The 15,941-nt window shown below is 45.0% G+C and overlaps 1 protein-coding gene and 2 long non-coding RNA genes across 6 annotated transcripts in view; 2 read left to right on the top strand and 1 right to left on the bottom strand.

The window, feature by feature from the left end:
• LOC144098283 (uncharacterized) overlaps window positions 1-15,941 on the top strand; it is an 854,931-nt gene that overhangs the window by 211,211 nt on the left and 627,779 nt on the right. Inside the window, exon 1 of one of the 3 annotated variants that reach the window (XR_013307162.1) lies at window positions 8,265-8,512. The exons of the other annotated variants lie outside the window; for them this stretch is intronic. This is a non-coding gene — a long non-coding RNA (uncharacterized LOC144098283). Of the gene's footprint in view, window positions 1-8,264; window positions 8,513-15,941 lie in introns of those variants that run through there. 3 annotated transcript variants of the gene reach the window in all.
• The window catches only part of LOC144098281 (nicotinamide N-methyltransferase-like), a 197,724-nt gene that overhangs the window by 7,359 nt on the left and 174,424 nt on the right, over window positions 1-15,941 (bottom strand). The gene's annotated exons all lie outside the window — the stretch shown is intronic.
• LOC144096910 (uncharacterized) lies at window positions 10,361-11,665 on the top strand. 2 transcript variants are annotated; one of them, XR_013306865.1, is made up of 3 exons: window positions 10,361-10,453; window positions 10,533-10,716; window positions 10,966-11,665. It is a non-coding gene; the product is annotated as an uncharacterized LOC144096910 (long non-coding RNA). The 2 variants fall into 2 exon arrangements; XR_013306864.1 differs by having other exon boundaries at window positions 10,367-10,453; window positions 10,512-10,716.

Raw genomic sequence — 15,941 nt, 5'->3', positions numbered from 1 at the left:
TTGTTTTATTTGTACTTATTTTTAAATAGTTATCGACAGACCAGGACTGAAGTGCCCTCAATGCAGCGTCTGCTTGATGGGCTCTTCTTTCCGTTGATATAGAAGAAAACAGCAGTGTCATATCATCACCATATAGTACAAAGTGGGCATCTGTGTATGATTTCAGAATGTCATTAATATGCAAATTAAATATAATAGGTCTTAAGATGCTGCCTTGCCGGACACCGACCATTAATTGTGTGCCTTGTGAAAGATACCAGGCAAGTAATGAGTGAACGGCACCCGGGAAACCATATCTATACAGTTTAATCAAAAGCCGGCTATGATTAATGCAGTCAAAAGCTTGCGTAAAATCGATAAATATTCCCAGTACGACTTCCCTCCTTTGAAAACTGTGTAAAATATGTTTTTTTTTTAGATGTAGCAATGCTATCTCTGTGGATTTGTTCTTCGTGAAACCGAACTAAGCGTCAGAGATTAGATTATGAGCTTCGCAGAATGAAGACATTCGTTTATGAATGAATGACCTTTTCAAGTCCTTTCGAGAATACTGGAAAAACAGTTACTGCTCTAATTGGATATACATTTCTTATCGGCTTTCTTGAATAGAATAGTAGCTTTAGCCGCGTGCAATAGCCGAAGAAAAACACAGCCTAGAAGGCATAAGTTGTGTATACAAATCAGAACAGGAGCTAAAATATCCATCACAAACTTCACAGGTCTTATCTGAACATTATCAGCGTCACATGATCGGCTATCTTTCGTGGCCGTGAAAATTAAGCATACTTCCTATAAGTAGTAGGATTTAGCACATGGACTGTGGATTATGAGGAATTTCTGTGCATTCCGGAGTAGATGAATTGCATTGCAAGTTTTGCTTCACGAAAAATGCATTGGAAGCTTCACACATGTCCTTCCTAACTACAGATTTAAATTAGCTATGACGATCTCAGCCGGTGAAGTATCTTGGCTCTTGCGCATTACTAATGTGCATCTTTTCCCCATGTCTTACTCGAATCCCCGCAACATTTAAACGCGGCATAATAATAGCGATTCCTGGCCTCTCGTAATTCCTTATCCAGTTTGTTTCGCTAAGTTTTGAACTCTGAAAAAAGGCCTGCCTCATGATTTTCGAGAAAGGTTTTAAACACCTTATTCTTTTTCTTTTCAATCTTCCGCAGTAGTTTTGGAGTAATCCATGCCTTTCGTGCTTTCTTTGTTCCATCATGCTTCCTACTTGGAAAGTGTGTTCCGTAAATGTGAAAGAATTAAAAAAAAATGTATTGTATGCCATTCCTGTATCGTAAAAATTGACAATATCGTGCCAATTCACATCAGCAATGGCTTCATTAAAAGCTGCAAGGCTTCTATCAGTAATGTTTTGAAACATTACGAGGGCACTGCGGGGCGCTGTTCACACTTGCTTTAACCTCGAACAAAATCGGAAGATGGTCACTGATCTCGTAGCAAAAAACTGTGGAAAGGAATTGGCCATTGTCAATATTTGTTATGAAAAGGTCAAATAAAGATTGGGTGGCAGTGGAAGTAACTCTCGTCGGTTGGTCAATGGCGTTTGCGGTAATGAGATGAAGAAAATTTTCAGCTGCCGCGTTTCCCGCCAGCAGGTTTATGTTAGCCGCCTCCTAAAACAACATCATACTTATTCCTGTTTATGAATGTCAGAAACAGTCGAAAAAAGCAAAGAAATGCTCAAGACAGCCGTCAGGGGGACGATAACAGGCAGCAAATACCGTGCTACCAGATATCAAACTAACGATTTCCTAATCCGGTGTTACTATAGAAAACAGACATCAGATCACACTCCACATTTTTGCTCACTAAAATACAGACACCACAACCACGCTTGTCTGCGTGATTTACAAAATACGTGCTGCAATTTTGTACCTTAATCACATTTTGTTCATTAGCATACCACGTTTCTGTAAGCATGAAATCTTCTATCATATTTATCTGTGCGAACTTATGCTCTAGAGCAGCAGCCTTATTCACAGCAGATCTAACATTCTGGGGAAAACAACGAAAATAGGTTCCAGATAAAACACGGTAATTTTCGAACTCGCTTATGGTTTTTTACTTTTTTGTAGCCATCGCACCTGAAAAACCACTGAAACATTGTCATCGATCAAGTATCATCGGATAAGTTCCCGATCTTGGCGCCTGGTGTACACGCGGCCACCTCTGTGCCAAGCGCGCTAATAATCGTGCTCAGTTTCCCGCGTTTTGACCATTGATAGCAGGTCCCTGTTGTGCCGCGTCATATTCTCGACAACAGCGTTGATTCCGGTTCTTTCAGATTGTTCTTATTCTTAGCACCGAGTTTCTTGGCTGGCAGACCTAATGATTGTGCCACGCTGCTTCGCTGGCCTGGAGTTCGGCAACACCCAATTTCGACGCAACTGCATTAACTTTCACTACAAGATTCTCGTTTTCCGTTTCCTGAATTCCGTAAATTTCAAGATTTTGCTTGCGGTTGTGCCATTCAAGTTCGCTCAGTTCGGCTTTAAGCTGTTTTATAGAAGCAGACCATTAAGCTTTCTCAACAACCTCGAGGCGTTTCTCTGTGCCGTGTCTATAGAGACCTGCCTGAGCACATCGTCGTATTTGGTAGGTAATAGCTCAGTAGATTGCTCAATGCTGCAAACCGTCTCCACTAGTGGCATAAGCATTTCTATCTTTGCGTTAATCCCAGCCAGTGTTCTGAGAACGTTGTCGTACACTTGAAACTTTCTGGGCTGGCCGGCGTCTGGGGCAGTTGCCTCACAAGAGGGACATTTCCAAGTTTTCCGCCAAGTTTCTTTCTTCGAACGAAGCTGTGGTGCTGTTTCTGCACAGCCCGTTACATGGTAGCCCCTTCCACATTTTATACAAACTACCGGCTGATCTCCATCGGCAAAGTGGTTGCAACAAGCAGGACAAATTGATTCGTTTTGACCACTCATAGCGACGCTAAAAGAATGTCTTCTGAATAAAAGCACAGAAAAAAGCAGTGCAGGTAACACATCCGCGGCAACGGCAGGAATGAAAATAGAGCACAAGACAAGTTCAATGTTCACCAACCTGCAAGGCGTGAATCGCAAAAAACGTGAGGCCAAGGCCAGTCCGATGCCGCTACCACCAAATGCTCGGCCGTTCCAACGCACAGCCTTCTTAAAGCCGTCGCTGAACGCTTGTCCGCCTCCTGGCGTCGGCCGTACGGTTTAATCTTGATTCCGTTATTAATGCGGAAGCATTGTATGGCTATGTAGGCGGTTTCGGCGTGGATTAGATAATCTTGGTCCTATAACGGAGGAACTAGTTGGTATATCGTGGAAATAATGGTATCATCGGATATAGATAGCATCGAAAGAGGATGTGCAGGTGACAAAATGGTTAAGGTGGGTTAATTAGAGAATTAAGTAAAGCCAAAAATGTAAAAAAAAGGCGGGGCGGAGCAAAAGTGGCGCCAAATTTGAAAACTCAAAATGGGCAATGCTGGAACTTGATTAGTTTAAGCCAAGAGGGGCGAGGAGGCGTCACTGCTTACGCATTCTTCCAATGCGGGTGCCGCACCGATCCCATAATTTTTATCGCAGTCTTCTTTTCAGGTGCGGCCTTCTTTTATCGCAGCCACGTTCCAGGTGCGATGCTCTCAAGGGTGAAGCGGCTATCGTGCAAGGCGTGAAACGCGAAAAAAGGTGCGGCCAAGGCCAGTCCGATGTCGCTGCCGCCAAATTACTTCCTCGCTAAATAAAATACTTATGTAATTTTATATTGGCTTAGCGCTTCACCCCGTTTACTGTATTTCTTGCAGTTTTCAATTTCTTAAGATCGTCGAAGTCCTTAGTTTTCGTTTAAAAAGTGTGCTTTTAATTTGTACCGCTTAAGGAATCTCCTTTGTCTTGTATGGTAAACACCTAGAATACACTTGCTGATAAGTGGAGATAAAAGTGCCCTAAGCTTCGCCTGCATGAGTTGCCTCATAGACATGTCTCCAGTCTACTTATGACTGTTTCCCACAACTTTTGTAATGAGGCCTGGTTAATTTTTTGAATACACGCAGGAAACAAAATATTCGCGCGTTTAGCATTGCTGACTTAACGACTGATAGTTAAGTAATTTGGCAGATGTTCACTAAGATAATCTGCCCGCACGCAGGGTGTTTGCAGTTCCTCACAGGCGTTAGTAATGAAGATCTCTAGTAGCGTAGACGTTTCGGTCGTAATGCGTGTTGGCTGCTTTAAGACTTAGATAAATGTGTTTTCCTCCATCATAGCCCAACTCTTGGTGAAGGGTAGAAGATGAATATTCGAGTTCCTAACACGAGTGTGTGTTTATGACAATTTACCTAGCTACAGTAGCCCTGTGTGTAGAAAAGAGAAAGCTGCGACTGCTACCACTGGGTATACGCGGTGTGCCACTGCAAATTGCAAAGAATTCGACTGGTATGAAAGCACTTAATAGTCATCACTCGCGTCATGAATACTTTTTGGACGGTATCACCCCCCCCCCCCCCCCCCCTGTGCTGTTATAACCCCGGTAAAGAAAAAAATTGTTCAATGCCATGTTTCAGAAATCATGACTACATCGAAAGTAAAGCTATAACTGCAAAAAAGGCTGACAGTTTTTTTTTTCGTGCTGATCGAACATTGAAATGAGAAAAATCTTTGCTGTTGAAAGCCGGTGTTCAGCTCAGAACGTGACAACAAATAACTTAATCATCGTAATGGCTTTCGAGATCTGATATATTCGACTCTTGATTATACCAGACAAGCAGGCCAGAACACGCGCAATCTCTCAGCTCTGTGGAAGTGAAAATAATATCTCCAAAGAGCACATTCCTCGTACGGCACTAAACTTGCTTTTCCAAGCACCATTGTGCACTAGTAACGCAAAAAACGGCAATAAAATCATGGTAGAAAGGGGGACCCTACATACTCCTTTAGTAAAGGCATCAAGCAGGGCCGGGAAGAATTCTTTAATGGTATCAAGCATCGTATGCAGAAACCAGCAGTAACGTAAAACCATGGACAGCCGAAAGGGTAAATTCCTCATATCCGCAAACATTAAAGGAGCCAAATAAATGTCAGTCAATATTGACAAGTCTCAGTTTCAGGAAATAATCAAGCAGCGTGATTGAATGTCTGTGTGGAGATAAGAAAAAAAATTGGCAGTGGCTTAGCTCGGCTATGCCAGGATGTACATAGCGAGAGGTACGTTTCCCTGGCTGAGCTTGTTTGTCGTCACTGTATGTTTAGCAATGAGAGACATTGGGTATAGACATCTTTTATTCATATTGCTTGACAGAGACGACGAGTGCCCGATGATCTGTGAAATAGCACGCAGTGTTCTCAATTTTCGAAGAGTTAATATTCTCTTGTCTATACTACTGTTTAGCAGCGGCTTGGCCCTCCTCTGTACCCATGTCAAACGTTGTGATACAGCCGCCCATTGCATCTCCGCCTTTTACACGCAATGCTGCGCATGCGACGCGCGGTTCGGGTAATAGAGCGGCGTGCGGCGAGGCGGCGACGAGGCACGCGGCGCACCTGTAGGGTCTCTCTGGTTGCCGTGGTATCGGCGCATGCGCACAACTGCTCATCCGCGTGACGCCACGCGCGGCTCCGACGGTGGAGCGGGCGCGCGGCCGCTGCGAGGTCGAAGCGCACGCCGCACCTGCTGCTGCTCTCCGGTTGCCATGGTAGCGGCGCATGCGCACAACTGGCCTCTCCCGGCCAGTTGTGCTCGACAAAAGCGATTCAGTAACGCTTGCCTGATCCGCATCATATGTGACTTGCAGGACTCGAGAGTTCTCACTTTTCTGCACTGAAATCTTCTTGGGGCACGCACACACATTTCCAATTCTTTTCCCGCTGTCTTTTCAAGCTTTACCACCAACGTTTTGTTCTCAGCAACACATAGGTGTTCGTTCATATGCACGGGCGGGACAGCTTGAATTTTATTCGGCGATCCGGAGCAACTCCACGATAGAGCAAAATCTGTCCAATCAAAGCTCGGCATCTGAATCCAAATCGCCCATTGAAAGTCGCTCTTCGGTATCGCGGTGCATGAAAACCTCCGGACTGCAGACTGAAATGCGCGTTAGATTTTCCGGTTTTCGCAGAAGAGAGTAACTTTTCGCGAACAGTTCTTGAAATTAACTTCACCACAACGTTAGGCTCCTGCTTATCTTTTCAGAGCACATGGCGTGCTACATCAATGTCATCGTGACTCTGGAACCCAGCCAATATCCTGAACATCCTCGCTTTGGGACGTTAAACCCCCATAAACCAAACTTGCCCAAGCCTTCATTAGCTGCGACCAGAAATCCCTGAATTTCCACCTATGCTGTTCCAATCCCACTATCAGCTTCATTGTCCGCTTCAGTTCTTTCTTCAGCACTTTATTTGCCATGCGACACTGCATAGCCTCAGCCTTTCCTTTAGCAACTTCACCTCTCTAGAGCTCAACATCCCTTTTCAGTTGCTCGATACCTTTGTGAATAATGGGAACACGAATGCCAGCAACCTTAACTGTAGTTTTTGGTTAGCAATATGATCTTCTCTTATTTCTGTTGCAAATTCATCTAGCTTGACTAAGAACTCCGTAAGCACCTTAAAAACTCCTTGCATGGTGTTCGGTTGCTTCTCGAGAGCCTTGGCAACACGTCGTGACTTCTGCACACATAATATACTAAATAGAGAAGCAAGGACTGCACGCAGAACATTCGAGACAGATTGCAAGAAAAAAAAAATTCCACACAACTAAAAGAGTGACACTTGTGCCAGCAGCAGCCACATTGCGTCTACGACAGTTTGCGCAAAACATTCAGTAAGCCTGGAAAATCGCAGAGCCTTGACATCGTCAGTCGCTGCTGCAGCGACCGAAAATATTGGCAGTGGCTTAACTTGGCCAACCCTGGAATTCAGCGAGAAGCAAGGACGCGCTTGCTAAGCTCTGAGGCTCGTCCATGGCAGCTCCGCTACACACTCGTGACAGCCGTTCTATATATACCCACACGACCACGTGGCTATGACGCGGTATCACATGGTCTTACGACACCCCCATCAGATGCCATTACGCGGCTTCACATCACCCCATCGGATGTTCTTAAGGTCAAAGGTCTACCCAAAGGTCACCCAATGTCAACGGTGAACTAACGGTCATGGGTCAAGGTCAGAGTTCAAGGGCTCGACACAACAACTGTACCACATATCATACACGGCTATCCCAACCTGCCGCTTAACATGGTTAGGCTGAAGGTCGTTGAAGGTCATTCTCCGGCCTACGCGACAGCTGCTTTCCCTAGCGTAGTGAAGCTTTTCGCTTCAATATTCCGAGGAACACTGCCTACAGAGATGGTAGGGGTACCAAGTTTCTGGTTGCTGTTAACTTGCGTAGGTGGCAGGCTGGTCGCCGCAATCATGGTGAAGGCAAAAGCACGATGTCTCGTCGGTAAAGGAACAGCTGTGTTGCAGGCAGCCGAACGGTCATAGAATCGCCTTGCAGGTCACTTGAAAGCCACCAGCCTCCCCGAAGTTGAAAAGGACGTGGTTAGATGTCTGCATGCACGTACACCGTCGCTGCTGCAAAAATGCCACGGTGGCTGAGGAGTGCCTTTGACATTAAGCTGCTGATCTCAGAGTTGCGGGTTCGATCCCAGCTGAAGCGGCCGTATTCCGGTAGAGGCGAAATACAAAAACGCCCGTTTGCTGTGCATTGTTAGCGCACGCTAAACAACCCCAGGTGGTTTAATTTATCCGGAGCCCTCCACTACGGCGTCCCTCATGAGTCAGCCCATGTGTCGCATTGGGTATACCGCCGCTACACTCCAAATATTTTCACGCATAGAGTCCTGCCACTGCCCGGTTTTAAGCGTGAAACGCGCTCCCCGGTGGCGTGAACTTCGTTTGGGGACCACGTGACTTAAAATAGGCGTTGTTTTCGCCCATACAAGCGTGACGGGCGTCAAGAAACCCCACTCGTTTTCTTTTACGCGTGATGCAAGATTCCATGCGTGAGGACCGCATACTCACGCTAAGAAAAAACCCATGCTGCCGATCTCTCTTCTTGTCACGCATATATATATCCTGATATATATCCCCAACGGAGGCAGGCGACGCGGCCGTTGCTCGCTTCTGATTTGCTGCTGTGGCTTCCTTTCATTTATTCTTTTTTTCATGAGGAGGCATTGAAAGGTGGCGCTCGCTTCAGTGATTTTGGAGATAAACGTGGCTTCATCGTCAGAGCCGTTGGAGCCACTGGCCATAGCAGTCTCTTTTGTGCGTCGTGCCTGTCTGCGTTTCAAGCGTGTGCTGTACGGAGTGCTCGTTGTTGATGGTGAAGAGTGGCGGAGAAGCAACAATGCTATGAGTACGTTGATATCGGTTGACCTGCTCGGTGTGCCGCGCAGTAGGTGCAAGAACACCGAGTAAGACTGCCGAGAGCGACACAGCGCCGCTCCCCGTGAACTGTGGGCTCTCATCGGCCATTCACGGTTGTTTTGAATACCTAGGTAAGCAAATTATTTTGTTTTCTTTGCTCAATATATGTCTTTGAACTATTTTCCGAGAAATGACGTTTTCAGAGTAAAGTGTAAGGGATTTTATTTACCTCTGCACTTCTCCTCAGGGACAAAATTATTGCGGGACTATAAAAAGGACGACAAATAAAGTGTCCCTGCTCGTGCCAGGCCAAGTTCTTAGCTGCCATTTGACTCGGGCCATGTGGTCGACCGGGAGAGATGACAAGAAGAAAAGAGAGTTCGCTCCCGCTGCCGTTGCTGTGAGTCGTCTCGTTCGGCAATGTTCGGTTTAGGCCTCTCTCGGCGTCTTGCGCTCGTTAGCTTTGGCTCTTTGGCGCCAAAGTTTCGCGGCCGCGTTGCGATTCGCGTCGGTCGCCATTTTCGGGCGAGGAGTAGCATCACCAGCGCTCCTTAAGCCGCCTTGCTGCTCGCGCGTGAGGGCACCAAGCGCCTGCTCCCACCGTTCTCCGCGGAGCGCATCGAAAATGAGACAAATATGGCAATTCACACACTCGAAGCCAACATTACGACGTGTTGAAACTTGTCACATTACACAGAACCGCCGCGTTAAGGCCACACTAAGAATGTGCCTCTTTGTGCTGCACATCGCGGCTGAAGTTCGATTGATTTATGACAGTGCGCGACGCATCGATCTAACAGTAATGTACTGAAATTGCGCGTGACTCTGGGCTGTACTACAACCTAACCTTATGCTGTAACACACTATTCTGTTACCTTTGCGAATTTCAGTCAGCTGGGTTAAGTCGCAGTCGTGTATAATTAATATTTGCATTGCTGGGAGGCAGCACAAATAGGTTTGCGGACTAGTACGTAGAGCCAGTGCTACTACGGGCGGGTGACGTAGCTACCGCGGCGGCAAAGATGCAGCACCGTGGCGGTCATTCTCGTAATGACAGCATACGAACGGGCAGAGAAGCTGTTTTATCTTAGCAGCTCAAGAACAGCAGGCGAATTAAAGCCGTGAATTCGAACTTGCACATTTAACTGAAAATCCTCAAAAATCCCGCGACAACAAAAAGCCTGTGCTTCGTTTGGTGCCGACTGCTGTGACTAATAGCTTATCTCTGGAAGGCAGTTCCTGAAATTCGTGACGAAATAGCTTTAGTGATACAAAGAAACGTAGCCACAACGAACTCCAGGTTAACGTTGTTTTTTTTTTCTGAGAAATATTCGTCAGACACCGTGCTGAGCGCAAATACTTTCGATGTAAGTGCAGTTCAATACTACGAATTTCAAAATAGCGATTTTCACGACAATCATCTAAACGATTTGCGTCCTTTTTTTTCTTCGGTGTCATGCTCTCCTATACTGCAAGTTCATAATTCTAAACCGATATGTTTATAAACTTCGCGTGCGCCGCTCTCGGCAAGCCACATGATAAGCTATAGTAGAAGCGGACTACAAGAGCACGAAGCGAATACCTCGCCTCTGCCACAGAGCAGAGGTCAAGAAAAACTGGAACGGCTCCTTGCAGTCGGTTGGGAATAGCGTCAGCTTGGAATCGATGATAGTATATATCGTAATTTCTGCTGAGTAAGAAGTTTGCTGCTCAACTTATTGTTGTTGGAATCCTGTGAGGCATTGCGTCCTTAAAAGATTCAACTCTGTGCCTTAGAAACAGACGTAGGATCTGGCGTTATTTGTAGTGAGTAAATTCGTTGCAGATTGAACAAATCAACTACATACTCACACATGGTGCGAACCAAACAACTCCACGTTGTGCGTAACTGTAGAAGTCGCAAGCATGCGATCATTGCCGTTTATGAACAAAAATTGACAAGGCACAAGCTAATATTGTACTGTTTTTTTTTTCATACCAGTTTACACCGCCTACTGCAAAATGCGACCGACAGGATCGAGTGTCCAAGGCGAGTGAGGATTACTGGGGAGCAACCAACATGGCTGCTGATGGTAAGTTTCTATACGTCTGCACTTCGCCAGCTTTTTCAATGGTATTTCTTCTTAACAGAGCTACGCGCTCACTTCACAGGTGACGACTAAACTAATTGAAAGAGCCCTGTCAAGTGCAACTTAATACACACAACCTAATGCGCTCGGGACCAAGAAGGGATTCTGCAAGTGACCGCTGTGTGATGAGCCATGAAACGAAGCAGAGGACTGGCCTCGACACATACCTGCGTCCAAGGCTCGCATTAACAGCCCCAATCTCAACGGTGAGTAGAATCTTTTATCACTACCGAAGTTTTATGCACAATTCTAAACCTAAACCAATTCTAAAAATGTTCATTCTGCCAACACTACTCATTTTTGAGCCGTGTATAACGAACATTTAACGCCTCCATCGCAATGTCATGCGCCAGCAAAATAGTTTTTATAAATTTGTAGTTCCTTCACTAAGTGAGATTTGTCAATGGTTCACTACATCAGGTACCACTTTATTTTGTTATTTTTATCTTTGGCAGGTTTCACCCGCGAACATTGTTGGCCCGAACATTTCGTGGGGCGACAGGAAGCAGCTGGTATGCTGCAAAGAGCCCGTGCAATCGTCAAGTTGCAACTCGGCACATCACAGAGAAGGCCGTGGTGCTTTATGTATATTACGTAAAGGGCATTACGTATACACGCGTCGTTATTCAAGCAGTGGTAGGATGTGCCGGTATAGTCGAAATTACATGCGCGTAAAGAAGGCTGCGGTATTTTGTTGTCCAAGCTTCACTTTGAGAGAACTATACAGTCAGACCGGAATGAAAATCAAACAGCGCCTGCCAACAAATCAAAATACATTACCTGTGTACTTACGCACAACTAGCCTGTTTCGTGTTTAAGGGCAGAAGGTCTAGCGCAGCATATATTCACAAAATAATTATAAAGGAATATCTGCCTGCAAAGTTGAAAAGTATACTGCATATGCGTGCTCGCGTTTCATTCCGGCATGACTTTACCCAGCAGTCTTCATGCGCTCTTTTAAAATGGCATCAAGGATTCATCTTGAGCCTATTTTGTACTGATATCTTTTTCTCGGATTGTTCTTCTAGGGAAGCATTTTTGTAACTTATTATCAATAAAAAGTTCCACTCAAATTTACAATTCGTGCCATTATTGGTACTTTGTTGCCGCCGTAATATAGCTGTCGTTGCATCTTATCACCTGGTGCGGGCTCTGGTTCAGGCAGCAGCGACACTGTCTTACCTGTCTGCGCAATCACCGTGCGGGGCTGAAGGCAGCAATCAGTGGACACCAGTCATCTGACGCTGCACCGGAGACGCACAGCAACGGCTAGCCTGTGGAGCGGGACGCGTGGATGTCCGCCGTTCAGGCAGCCTGTTCTAGTGACACCTGTGAGTGACGTAGAACACACGCTGCTTAACGTTCAGTCGAATTCCTCGCGTGCCTTTGCAGCTGCACCGAGAACATGCAAAGGCTGGGCTCGGAGGGGAAAACCTCCCCTCACTGTTAAGCAAGTTTAAGTTTAACGCTAAGCCCACAAGAAACGACTTGCGGCTACAATTTCTAAATGCATTGTAAAAACCTAAATATCTGTCCAGCTTTTGGTCACATTGTGTTTCTTTATCAAATACTGATGTCCATTGCATGATTACGTCGCCTACGATAGTTCGTTTTTGAACACGTAATATGCTCAGTTCTATACAGAGTCAATTTTTGTATTTTATACACAATCCGTGTTTTCCTTGTATATAACATTGCATATAATATTGTTTTCTTGTCATATTGCAATCATGTATCTGCACTGCTCTACCTTGTTATGGTCTCTTGGGCCTCGTCAAGCTGTCCCGAGCAGCTTTTTGCCCAAGAGCTCCAACCATGTATATATGTGGTGAAATAAACGAATTTTATTTGATTTGATTTGGCCCCAGGCAGCGGCGGAGGAAGATATGACATTTATGTGCACGCTGTTTTGTGGCCAGATGTGCAGAAATTACTGCCTCTTAGTCATATTCACTGAACAGTACGAAGAACGGGAGAAAATAAAAAAAAATCATTACAAAGCGCGCAGTTTCCACTTCCACTCTTTTGATGTGCGAGGGATAAAAGATTGTTTTATAGGGGTTTAACGTCCCAACGGGACTCAGGCTATGAGGGCCTCCGTAGCGGAGGGCTCTGGAAAATTTCGACCACCTGCGGTTCTTTGGCGTGCACTGACGTCGCACAATACACAGGCCTGTAGCATTTCAACTCCATCGAATTACGACCGGGATCGAAACTGCATGCGTCTTTTGGGTCAAGAGCCGAGCACCATAACCACTGCGCCGCCGCGGCGGCTCACAATAGAAAACAAAAATTTGATCATAAAGCGTTCGCGTCGCAAAGAATGAATCCAGCTTTGTGCAGGTGGTCGACATCAAAAGTTCGATAAGTGGGTGTAGTAATGAAACAAGTGTCCAACTCCTGTGTATATTACAGAGGGAAGTGGGCCTAGTACCGAACCCGATGGGGACACATGATGTTACTTCAGTTAAGGGGGATCGTTGACATTAGTAGTGACGTACTGCGAGCGGTTCGAAAGAAAGTATTCAAGCCAGGCTAAAGCATTATTATCCAGGTTTAAGGTGGAAATTTTAAGCATAAGTAGTTTAGGATTCACTTGATCGAAGGCTTTTGAAAGATCTAAATGTATGGAATAGGCCTAAAAAATTTTATTAGTTATTACATGCAGAGCATATGTAAAATGAAGGAGCTGCGTTTCAGAGAATAGATCGACGGAAACTATGATGGGCCGAAGTAAATAATGCATTTCTCTCCAGGAAGTTGGATATGTTAGAATGTAGAACATGTACCAACAGTGAATGCTTGTTTATTTTCATGTTTCAAAAATAGCGCACAAAAGACGACGACGGAAGAAACGGGACACACGCGTGTCGTCGTCGTCGTCGTCTTTTTTGCTCTATTTTTCCAACATGCAACAACTCCAACTCGCCCAGTTTTGCATCCTTGTTAATGACGTTGGTCGGCAGTTAAAAGGTGAATGTCTGTTGCGTGATTTCCAGTCTGAGGCCAGCGTTTCGGCCTCTAACTGTAGGAAAATTTTTGCTGAAAGATATATGAACACTCTGGTTTGCTTTAGAAACTAAGAGTTGGTATTGTCAACTGCACAAGATGATGAAATTTTCAGTGAATGATTTGTTTTCACAATACTCGCCGGGATCAGTTAAAACAGGAAGCATACAGCAAAAATTATTGCCTTGCACAGGTAATGTTGTATTCATATTAGATGAAGAAAAGCTGAGTGAGCAAACGTTGAACGCCACGGGGCATGTACTGCTTTCGAGTAATCGGCTTCAGCTGCATCCGCTTCTTTTTGTTCAGAAGACGTTTAAGTGTTTGATTAAACTTCGAAGCTCTTGTATTAGACCGGATGATTCAAACATGCGCACGCACCTGTGTAAATTGTTGCACTTCCACTCTGAACAACTCCCAATTATCTTGCATGCTTCGCACTTTGAATCCTTCCAGATACGCGTCTGAACAGCTCCCTTGTTTTGTCACATTTAAGCTGACTTTAGAAAAGTCGCGAGCAACTTTCATGCAGGAAATAACACGTCGAGATAAAATTTTCTGTTGGAAATCGTGCAAGGAGTGATCGCTTATTAAAACTGGAAGACGTGTCGTGGAATATACAGTGAAGTTTCAGATGCACCGTTAAGATGGAACCTGCTATTTGCCTAGTCCGCTATTTGTCTGGTCGGTGACGTAACAAGTTGCGTCAGATGAAATCATGCGCATAGATGAAAAATTTCTCACATTGTGATGGAGCTGTTCTACAACACAGAAACGGTCAGGGCATGTAATACTGGGAAGATTAAGCTCGCCTCTTAGAATGATCGGACATAAAGGAAGTCGACAAACAGTGTTACTCAAGATGTGACGCCAACTATGAAAAAATTGAGGTAAAAATTTGGAAGGTTATTGTAACCGGCAGCCAGTATCATTCTTGCGTGTCCAACCCCTTCACAGATCAGAGCTACCTGGGAGGAGTGGATGCTTTCCGATATCGCAACCACCGCCATGTCTGTCGGAACGGTAGATGTCGCATTTTTTTAGACCTTCGAAAATATCGTTGCTTTGAATTTTTCCCGAGTCTTCGTTAAAATGACCACGTTTGCGTCAGTAGAACTTATGAAAGAATTAGGAAGGTCGCGACTCTTCGTAACCCTTCTTACGTTAGTAAGCAGCACCGGAACGTGATCCTCGCCACCACGAAAACCGCCGAGATCGCACGCCAGACGACGTGCCCCGGATCGCAACCGCCCGATTATTTATTTATTTATTTATTTATTATTTTACACGTACTGCCAGCCTTATTATCAGGTCTTAGGCAGGAGTGGAGAACACAAATCAGCAATCAAGATACAGGACGCTGAATAATAAATCAGAACAAAAACAAAACACAAGATACTATTTACAACATGAATGTCATTTTTGTCGGGGGAGACACATGTCACTCAGGATTTCTGCGCAAGTGCACAGAGGAATGACGAAACCGTTGGGCAGTGAACCGTGTCGGCGGATAACGCATTCCAATCGGAAATAGTGCGCGAAAAAAAAGGAATTTTTAAATGCGTTAGTCCTGCATGAAAAATCTAGGACTTTTTTAGTGCATGTGATATGAGCGCGTAGAGCGGCGGTTAGCTGGCAGAATGTATAAACTTTTGTCTATTCCCAACTGGTTATGATAGAGTAAATAGAAAAATTTCATCCTATCCCGGTAACGTCTCAATGTGAGACTTTCCAGTTCTGCAGCTTCTAGAAGTAATGATGGGGACGTGCGCCAGCTGTATGAGTTAAAGATGAACATAGCTGATTTTCTTTGAACTTTCTCAAGTTTGGTAATATTAGATTGTGTATGTGGATCCCAGACAATCGCGGCATACTCTAGGACGGGTCGGATAAATGTTTTTCAGGCTAAAATTTTAATTTCAGGTGAAGCGTTCGCTAACGTACGCTTTAAAAATCCAAGTTTCTTCATAGCTATATTCTAGGCGTGTGTTACACGTTCATTCCAGCTAAGATTTGATGAAATAACTCCCAAGTATTTGTAGCTGGAAACGACAGATAAGCACTGGGTGTTAATGTTATAAGCAAATGTTAAGGGGTTCTTTTTGCGTGTAACGGTCATGCCACGGTCTTTTTAAGATTAATAGTCATCCGCCAATTCGAGATTATTTGAGGCCGGCCCAGCGCTTTTGTTAGCGCGTTCTCTGTCAGGGCTGTGATTTGTGTGGTTCCTGCACACTGTCACTTGGTCATCGGTGAACATAAGTGGTGTTTTACATGCCCTTTGTCATATGAAAGGTTGTTCAGGTTGAAAACTCGGTTAGTTTTATGCGTGCATGCCCAGCAGCAGGTGACAAGTCTTCAGCGCAGATATATTTCATTGCCATTTGGTTTAGATCGTCGCCGAAGCGCATGATCACTGATC

This window comes from Amblyomma americanum, chromosome 7 (assembly GCF_052857255.1).
Source record: "Amblyomma americanum isolate KBUSLIRL-KWMA chromosome 7, ASM5285725v1, whole genome shotgun sequence".
Classification (NCBI taxonomy): Eukaryota; Metazoa; Arthropoda; class Arachnida; order Ixodida; family Ixodidae; genus Amblyomma; species Amblyomma americanum.
The sequence above is the reverse complement of the archived record's forward strand: the minus strand, read 5'-3'. Positions and strand labels throughout refer to the sequence as shown.